Source organism: Anas platyrhynchos, chromosome 3, assembly GCF_047663525.1.
Source record: "Anas platyrhynchos isolate ZD024472 breed Pekin duck chromosome 3, IASCAAS_PekinDuck_T2T, whole genome shotgun sequence".
Lineage (NCBI taxonomy): Eukaryota > Metazoa > Chordata > Aves > Anseriformes > Anatidae > Anas > Anas platyrhynchos.
In genome coordinates, this window is record NC_092589.1 from 107,379,480 (window position 1) to 107,390,194 (window position 10,715).

The 10,715-nt window shown below is 34.6% G+C and overlaps 1 long non-coding RNA gene across 1 annotated transcript; it reads left to right on the forward strand.

The window, feature by feature from the left end:
- The first annotated feature begins 277 nt into the window (after positions 1-277).
- Positions 278-10,155, forward strand: LOC140002255 (uncharacterized). The gene is made up of 3 exons (XR_011808580.1): positions 278-377; positions 1,717-1,763; positions 10,081-10,155. It is a non-coding gene; the product is annotated as an uncharacterized lncRNA (long non-coding RNA).
- The last annotated feature ends 560 nt before the right edge of the window (positions 10,156-10,715 follow it).

Consider the following 10,715-nt stretch of genomic DNA (forward strand, 5'->3'; position numbering starts at 1 on the left):
GGCAGTATCAACTTGCTGAGCTACTTCTATATACATATATTTAGAGGAGTCTTCCCCACAACAAAACTATGGCTTCCCTACTACTTATACACACAACTCCATGAAGATATATGTCTTCTTGACAAAATACTGATATTACTTGCAATCCATCAGAATTATATTTCTACAGCTTGTCAAGTAAGGATACTTGATGCATGCCTTGAAAGCTAGTAAAGGCACTAGATCTGCTGGTATCATAATGGGGGGTTACACTGACGGAATGAGTGAACAATGATGTAGGCCTTCTAACCTAGCAGATGAGAACTGGATCCTGACTGAAGAAAGCTTTTGACTTCACCTGTGCTTCCTGCTGGAAAGATCTAGTTGCTTCACACCAGGTGGGAACCTGAGAACCTGCTAACATGGGTGATCATGGAGTATGCGTGGAGTATTGCACAGTCATACATACTGCCCAAGCCTGAAATCATTCTAAAGAGAAGACAAAATGCAGGATTTAAAAAAAAAAAAAATGTGTTCAACAACAACTGTACATATAGTCCTATAGTTAACTACTACCAGCACTCCCCTGATATCAATATATCAATATATCAATCAATATTCAATCAATATATCTTGTTGCTACATAACCATAGAGCCTATGGGTATCACATATGTAAATATAAAGGTGTTACTGGAACAATTTTAGAAGAGAATTGGAACGGGAAACCTGAAACATTTTGGCTATATTTATAGTGTAAAAGAAAAATATTTTAGAGATTTTACTCTGCTCCCCCAACCAACTGGCGTGGTTTGGTTTTATCTGTCCTGTGAAACTCTCTTAGACCCCTCTCTTCACAATGTGGCTGCATCCAAACTATCTACTTGGCCTATGCTTAACCCCTGGATTACATATGGGAAACATCCTGGAGAATGTTAGTCTGTCAAAGTGAAAAGCAGACTAGGTAGTATTCCAACAATCAAATAAAGAGTATACGCAATCAAGTTCTAGCGCCCACTTAAGAGGAATATTACTGTAATTCTACCATGGATAAGATGGTAATTCTACCATTGTAGCCCATAGGGCTAATGATGCTGTCATCAAAAGTTAAGCAAAGCAAAGAAAATAAACCAAACTACAGTGTGAAGAAGGTGAAGGAGGGAGAAAGGATGAGTGCTGCTTTTTTTTGGATAAGGAAAATGTTTTTTCTTCTGAACCATTACTGTTGCTTATGCTTTCTGTTTGCCCAGTAGGCTGTATGTGGAGAACAGAAAAGCCCACCCTGCAGGTTAGCAACATTCAGTAATAGCTGAATTCATAGTTAGAGGCCAGTGGTCGTTTTAGGGACCTGAAGCTTGGGAACATGACAATATGGAGTAATAAGACATATTCAGAAGCTTTATTTAGGAGAAAAGAGGAAAATGAAGTGTTCAGGGTAATGAGGAAAGATGTTAGGGTGCCCAAGAATTCTCAGAATAATTCATAACAGAAATAAAATAAAATAAAATAAAATAAAATAAAATAAAATAAAATAAAATAAAATAAAATAAAATAAAATAAAATAGTTCCGCTGGTTGCAATTTCTTCTTGTTAGGAGTCCAGACTTGCAGAGTACATAAGGGATCCACAAATGCTTTTCTACATAGAAAAATGTCTCTACATGTCTCTACATAGACAGGTTGAATACACAAATAATCTTTTTTTTTTTTTTTTTTTTTTTTTCCAAAAACGGATGAAAGAGGGTTCATCTGAGGAGATGAGGGGGTGGATGATATTGTGAGGACAGGTAAGGAAAAAAAGATGTATTTTTACTAGTCTGATCCTCTTCTTCTGTTGTTTTTTTGTTTGTTGTTGTTGTTGTGTTGTTTTTTAAACTATATTTTATGTCTAGAGGAAAAAGAAGTGTAGTCAAAAACAATAAGTAAGTTTATTTTCATAACTGGCAAATGTTATATAAAATTGGGGGAACAGTGAAACAGCCAAATCAGTTTGAAATGCTTGGCTGCAAATGTTATTTTCAAGCTGAATATGCAAAAACCCAATCCCTAATCTTCTGACAAGATCTCTCTTGTCATGAGAAAGAGTATGCTTTCATCAATTTCTTCAATTGAAATCCTGAAAAAAAAAGCTCTGGATCCAAATAGTAAAGGAAAATTGTAATGTATGCATTCAATGTAGTCTTAAACGGACTCAAGACACCATGGACATCAAGCCAAATGGACACAAGACCTCATATACAGTCATATAAAGGCTGGGTGATTTTAGATCTGTCTGTATGGTCAAGTGAAACTGCCTTTACACTTAGTTTCCAGCGCAGATAGGATCAAATTATACAGCTTTTTCAGTACAACTTACTCTACCTACAGTCCAAGTCAGAATAGTGCAAACCACTTCTGGCCACAAAGTAAATGTGTTAGAAGTTCAGGAATATGCCCACAGGCTAGTTAGCCACCTGAGACACAGAATGCATTAACACTCAGCACAGTCATGTCATGTCAGTGCATGCGAATTTATCTAAATGGTGTCAACACTGAAGCTGCCTTATGCCCCAGTGTTTTGGGACACAGGTCACAGGGGAATTGACCAGCACTTAGCAATTGAAATGAACTGCAAAGGATTTATCTAATTTGGGCACCTAAAAATTTCTTTTGGTCAGTGGAGATAAATAGATAATCCCCAAAGATGATTCAACACACATATTTAGGAGCCTGAGGTAATTAGTTTGAACTATAACAGCTAATGCTTAGCTACCTAAATTAGATTAATCTGTGTACGTAACTGAAAATATCTTCTGAATATAAAGCAGTTTCTTGCCCTTATGATGGCTACACTTGCATCTGAAAAGTCAGTGCTAGTTCTTTCTAAAGGAGAAATCACTCAGCCTGTATTGTAATGAATTTTTAATAGGAATGAATAGATTAAAAAAAAAAAAAAAGTATCCCATAATACATAATATTATCTTTGCAAGTATTCTCAGGGTGAGAATGTGACTCAGGTCAGATAGCACTCAGCCTCTAAGGAAACTGCCAGTATACCATGGTGTTAGTTCTGGTGATTTTTACTGTGCATATTCTTTGGGAACTGTCCCTCATTTCCCAGGAACTGAACTCTGCTGGAAAATCATTTTATTTCTCCATCAGATAGAAATAAATGTCTGTTAGGAATAGTCCAAGCAATCCTTAAACTGATGATCTATCAGTAAAACTGTAGTTAAAAGACATTGTGCAAATGGAAAATAAATTAAAAATAAATAAATATAAATAAATAAATTTAACTACTGACTTTCAAAACAAAGAATTCAGTAGCATTCTGTGTGGAAAAGGTGCAAATCTATGGATCCCCAATAGCCTTAAATTGGGGACATCTGGCTTCAATAAGGTTGTATGTTTACCTTCCAAGTTCCCTCAAAATGCACTTCATGTTGCTGAAAACAGCTACAATTGGGTTCCACAGGGTAGAATAAGGACAGACATTACTGAAATACACATTAACCTACACTGTTTGATCCCATCTGTTTAAGAGAAAATGTGCTTCTGGTTTTGAGTCCTTCACAGAAAAACGTTGGCTTAGATTCTCTATCTTCTCTCATACAAACAGTATGTTCATGTAATAATTATAAATGTAGCTATTTATAATGATGACATGAGTTGCACAGATAAATGTCAATGACTGTTGCTTGTATGAAAAAAAAAAAAAGGTAAAATTACATATCAGCTTACTGTGACAAGCAAGATCACAAATGCACTTCTGAAAAACAGGATATACGGAAGTAAGTTTTTAGGGCTGTACATGGTAGATTAGGCATGCAGTTCCCATTAACATTAACAGAAATTACATGCTTAAGCTGCCACAAATGCTGCTGAGATTTCTTTCTATGTTATAAAGCAAAAGCCATTGATTTCCTCTAGCAAATGAAGTTCCACAATGAAAGGGGAAGATGCAAAAGTTATTCCTACATTGTCAACTGTAACAGATTGTAAGGACCAAAAGAGTCACAGCTTAACAGAAAGGGAAAACTAGCTTTTTCAAGTGTGGCTAGAACACCTTTTTCTTATAGTTTACAAGCATTTACAGTTTAGTTTTCAAATAACATCCAAGTCCTCATCAGGTCTTATCTGTTTTGTCCTTTTTTTGTTAGATTTACATAAGGAAGTAAATAGCAGAAACTAATAATGTAACAGTGGTAGATTAAAAAAAATAATAATAAAATTATTAATCACCAGCCTCACAAATGAAGCTGGGTGCTTTAAAACAGCCACCTAAAAGCTGCACTACAACTAGATATATTTTTTTTTTGGTGAAGTCAGTAATGCATATGACATATAATTTACATTTCTCTTTACAAATGAATGATTTTTTTTAATGGTTTTCATCACAGAGATATCTGAGAATGAAAAAAAAAAACACTGAAGTATATGTATATGAATATGAAGTATATATATATATATGAAGTATATATATATGAATATTTCAGACAATTCTGAATTTGTACCTGGGTATAGCTACCTTCAGTCTACAGTGACTTGATTTGTGGGGACAAGTTGCTGAGAAATAAACAAGTGGGTTTTGTTTGGTTTATTTTCCTTCCTTTTTGTAATGGAGAGAAAACTTAGTCAAAGACTTTATCTGTGACACTCATACTTTCCACATCATTGCAACATCTAGGCACTTCATAATACATTAAAACTCCTCTCTTCAGCAACACTTATTATCCCCATGTTCATGGAAGGGAATCTGAGCAAAACCAGCTGTCTCTGGGGAACAGAGAAAGGCTGGGAGAGAGACCCATGAGTGTGGATCAAGGTCTCCAACATTAACCTGACAGCATTTAGACTCACAGTCACTTTGCTTTCTCCTCTGGCAGTCTCCCAGATTTGTGGACAGTTTGGTGATGCAGCTTTTGCTCCTTCATATGAACTGCACTGTTTTGTCTGACAGCTTCACTGATAACCTCATAGTCTACAGGGAGAGAATGATGGGTGCTGTGTGCTGACATGATAGTCTCTCAGAAGCCTATGTTGATCCTTCTTAAAAACTGTACAACTATATTCTCAGGTTCTCTTGTTATTGTAGTGTCACTATTTAGTCGTTATCTGATTCTTCGTCCTATAAAACAGTTCTCTAAAATGCAGTATAGAATCAGGTGTAATCCTGCCACTCCCACCCCAGGTGAATAAGCACTTCACACATTCAAGAAAATAACAATTAGGAGAAAAAAATGCAGTGCCACACAGAGCACTGTTTCTTCTACACTTCTTTCTTTTATTATTATTATTATTATTTGACAATTTTATACTAACTGTATAGTTACAACTCTGACATAGATTTGACAATCTGTAGTTGCTTCTTGTGATTACCTATTTGATTCTAAACCTAAGATTTATACTATTAAAGATGCCACGTAAGTTGTTATGATACATTAGTTTCAATATTTATAAGCAAAACAAGGAAAGAGGTAAGATTGAACAGTACACATCTCTGAAATGAACAAACTAATGTCATAATCACTATGAATATGATCTTCACACTGCACAGCATGACAAAAACAACAAGATTTCATATTATGAAAACAGACCTCACAAGTCTAAAAGGTTGAGTAATGTTATTTAAGAGTAATCAATTAAAGATGTTTTTACATTTATAGTTTCTACACTTTTCCAGTAATTTAAGCAGTATTATCCCATTAGTCAGCTATGTTTCTGTGTTTAATACAGTCTGATGGTACAATAAGTACTATAAATTTACAAAAAATGATAGATAACTTCTATTTTTTTGATAATATGTATTAACCATAAATAGATATTAATTCAACATTTTTCATTCAAGTGTGATATTTTACAGTCTTGCTTTTTATAAGGTTAAAGCTCTCAGAATATTACAAAGCAAACCTGAGCAAAAAGAATAAACTTGTCTTCCTAACTGTCCTGACATCATTCTGTAGCCCCATCCTCTTTGCTCTGTGCTGACATGGCATGACAGAAATCCTTGGTCGTCTTCAGAAATGAGACATCCCATTTTATCTCCACTCATAGTAAAATTCCCATTACATGGGTCTAAGCCATTTGTTGGTCATGCCTTGTCTAGCTCACTCCAATTAAATCATAATTTTGCACATTTTTCAAACCTGGGTTAAAGATCCTGTTACTCCAACACGATAAATAGCTATTGTTTAGATATCATAACCCCAGCTACTCAGTTCCAGTCACACCATGTCTAACAATAAAGCTTTAGACTCCCCATGTAACTCAAAAAATTGCCAATTTCACACTTGATTTTCCACCTGCTCCACTCTGTAGATTTCATGCTTCTTGTCTGTCTTTATACTTTTTACAGAATGATTTTAGATTGAACCATTAATAATCACACTATTAAAAAAGTGTCTTGATTTAAACAGTATAATCCTTAAATCAGAATCTAAAGCTTTTGAGTTTGGCTTCCTCCAGATCACTGATTTCCAGCTTTTTCCATGTTATAGCTTAAAAATATGTTAAACCCTTCTTGTTTATTTGTAAGTAAAAGAACTTTCATTCTGACAATACCCTGCCTGCCAGGAGACATACCACATCCCTGAAAATCCATGTTCTACATTTCTTTTATGTTGAAAAGTTTAGGGAGCTGAGTTAAAAGCACATCTATGTGCTTTTCTCCCAATCTCTCCTCTGCCAGTAATCCTGACAGAGGTAATCTCATATAGCAAAGGGACACAGACTTCAGTGTTTAAACAGAGAGCACATTGTAAAAGAACATAGATCCTTGGTTTCTTCTCAGAAATCCATTCATTTAATTCTGTTCACTCTCAGACTCTCTTTTGCAGTGAATGGGTAGTGCTTCCAGAGATGAAATTTAGGAGAGCTTCAGAGGATAATCTACCCTAGGGTCATCCCTGACAGGCAAATTGATACTTCTCTTACTATTTCAGTGACATTTGTGTTTTAAATGGTCACATATACTTTTGTTGCTCCAAAGAGCATGTAGAATCTGGTCTTGGTTTCATATTATAAAAACAGACCTCACAAGTTTTCAGATATTTTTTTAATATAACTCCAAAAATGGAGTTTCTTTCAGGTAGAATATAACTGACACAGCAGGACTCATTTGTTGAAGCATAGTAAAGGGAATAACTTGTAAGGGTGATATTGACCACCTCTTATTAAATATGTAAGTGTTGCAGGGGAGTGTAGTACTGTCTCAGGGAGAAAATGTCTAGGATTATTATCTAGTTTTTATCTAGTACTACTCCTAATGGGATTTGCAGGTGCTCAAGCAGAAGTCTTTGGATTGTCATTTTTTTTCAAAAGAAATGCCAGAATGCCATTTAAATGAAATTAAATAAAGTTGGAAATCAAATTTATATTATGGTTTATTTTTACAACCTTCCTTTAAAAAAGTTTTAATTGGCAATACAAGATGGAACTACTGTGATTATTGTACCTTCCTTTATACCACAAGGCATGCAATTTCATGTGCTGAATCTCATATCAATAATTTCTGACTGAACCGTGTCATTTCTTTAAAAAAGAAAAATGACACCTCAAATTTCTCAGCACATCTCTGGTATCATGAAATGCTCCTATTTGGATCATACTGATTTGATCTGCCCAGCCTGTATTTAGAGATCTTAGACATTCTTACCCCTCAGTAAGGTTTACTAGCTGGGAAAGTTGATCTAAGATTTTAGATCTCTTATTACTAAAAACACTATGCATGCGCTCTGGTGTATTTGAAGATGGATAGTGAGAGAGGGAATGGTTGTGTCTTTGCATTCTTTTGCACCCTGCAGAATTGTGCTTGTGCTAGCAAACTCCAGGTCACTATGACCTAGTTGTCTATTGTTAATGTTATTGTGTTTTCTGAAAAAAAAGAAAAAAAAAAGTTTATATGTTTTTTTGTTGTTTGTTTGTTTTTTACCTGGGCCATATTGTGTCTCCCATAGAAATACTTGCATAATTTGAAATTTAGCTTGGATCAGAGACATTTCCCCATTGGGTTGATCACCAACAGCCAACAAATACCCAGACTGGATACAGCTATCCTATGGTTTTGGTCTTAAAAGAATTCAATATAATTGATTCAACAAGGTTGTATATCAGTCTCATGGCCAGAAAATTAGTAACTACAAATGTAGTCATGTATAGTCAGCTAGTTGGGGGGATAGGGAGGGAACAGAAAGAAAAAAACAAAATAGAATTCCAAGTTATTTATAGATGACCAGTGCTTATCTTCCTTGTATGAATAATTACGATATATAATAGTGATATATAATAATTTACGTAATATACAAAATATACGAACTAAATTGCAGACCTTCCCTCACAGAAATGTAGGCTGGAAAAGTTTAGCAGAGATAGAACAGAATAAAGATGGAATTACACTGTCTGCAGCGCTGACACTATAGAAAAGCTGTTTTGTCCCCACAAACCCTTGGACTTACAGAAGTGCCTTCATAAACCACCTTTATTACATTTTAAACTGCTGAACGTGCAAGCCTTACAAATAACATGTTTTTCAAATAGACTGTCTCCATTGGCAATGCATGTAGGAGTCCAAGAGATGTCTAGACACCCTTTAGACTTCCCATAACACCAAGCTCAACTTTCTCATGATCAAACAGCACAATCTAGCTGTTGTGAATTTTGTACAGATCTGGATCTGCAATTAATCTATAGCTAGTTTCAGTCCACTAAGTAAAGCATTCTGTAGTATCCAAGGTCTTTGGATCGTTACAACTTGGAAATGAAAGTTTGAAACACAGAAAAATGTTTTATCAGTAAGCTTTCACGAGTTTGTTGAATACATGAGAACAATGTCAGACTCCCAAATGTATTGAAAGGAGTAGGATTTGATGAATGTTAATGCTTTTTATACATTCAAATACTTAATTCACAAGTGAGAGGTATTGATTGAAAATGGTTCTTTAATGACAATGCCAGGCAGTGGGAAAGAGCTGGCATGTAAATTGTCTTTTCTTCACTTGATCTGAAAATGGATTTTGCTATTATGAGGCATTGTTTCTATTCAGTAGGCAGTTCACAGATGAATGCATTAAGAACTGAGTTATCACAGAATATTGGTGACATCAACATTTCACCTTTGTAAGATTGTATACTTAATCTTTTCTTCTGAATAAATTATATTGATTTAATATATTTCATAAATTTTCCAGCTTTGAAAGATTTATATAGTCAGTACTTTTAAGTTTTATGCTAACTGAAAGCTATTTGCTGTCAGAATTACAGAAATGACCTTTGCTTTCATAGACCTCAACTTTAGAGTATCTAGTATGAGATATGACAGACACTTTGGAGGTAGAATTTTATTTGGCAGTTTTACCCTTATTAATTCTACCCAATGACTGTAACTGTTCTATTTTTCAGTTTATTACTATCTCAATTAATTTTCTGAAAGTAGTCTTCCACCCTGCTCTCTCTTCCTCCTCCCCCCCTCTCCCCCTTCTTTTTTTTTTAATCTGGGATTGAGAATCATTCAATCTTGTTTCTTGTACTGAGCTAATTTGAACGTCAGGAACAAAATTATGGACCAATTAATTCCCAGTCATAAACTCTAAATGCAAACAAATGTTGCCTCTAACAGGCAGAATAATATTTATTAACACTTACATTTCTCTCACAATTTTTTGAACATTTTCTTAGTGAAAGACCTAACTTTCTATAAGTATTAGCAGTCTGTTGTCAAAATGTTTTGCACCCATACTTAAAATGTACTAAAAATACTGAAGTAGATACTGCATATGCCATGTGAAAAGTTAGACATATTTCTCTTTGATGATTTTCCAGGGCCAAATTTTCATTCACAGTATCTGATCTAAATCTTAAACTTATAGTGTGGTGGTTTTGTTTGTTTCTTTAGTTAAATAAAATGCAAACTATATGTATATATATATATATACATATATTTCTGCCTTATCAAACATCGCCCCTTCCTGAAGATCTAGGAAATTTTAATACACAAGATGTTGAATAATGTTTTATTTTCCCATACTTTGTCTCCTCTTATAATTACAGTCTTAGGTCATTATGTTAATCTCAATATGTGTCAGTTTTCCCATGTGCAAATCAAGTATAAATTCTGTCATGTCTTTGCAGGAGGCAAGGTGATTTCTGGGAAATTTACCACAGTGTGAATTTAGAAAACGTGATCAGTTTCAGAACACAGTACCCCACAGTGGTGAGTTAGTCCATGTAATAGTGAACACTAGCTGGTATTAGCTTCCCAAATTACTTACATTTAGCCTTAGGTGATTATTAAGATCTTGAGGCTAAATTAAATAACAAAGTAACTGCATTTTTCAGTTCTCACTTGGGCTCATAATGAATTTAAAGATGAAACCTCCCTTATATATGGATTACTACTTATATCCAAAGGAAAAAGGAGAGACCAAGACACCCGATTTCTTCTTTGCTTTGGTCTTTATTCAGCCTTCCCAGTTTGAAGTGGTCAAACACTGAAACAAGTTGCAGAAAGGCAGAAAAATGTCCATACTTAGAGATATTTAAAACAAGGTCCAAAGCAAACTTCAAAGCTTGGTCCTTCTTGGAGCAAGGATTTGGATTTGTCTTACTGATATCTCAGGCTGCTTATTCGTATAGTGAAACCTTTATCATTGGTGTTAAGAGCTGAGCTAATAACACAGAAAATCAGGGGCCAAAATCTCTTTTGGAAAATGAATCTGTAGAGAGGAATGACCATTAAAAATAAATAAAATAAAATAATAATAAAA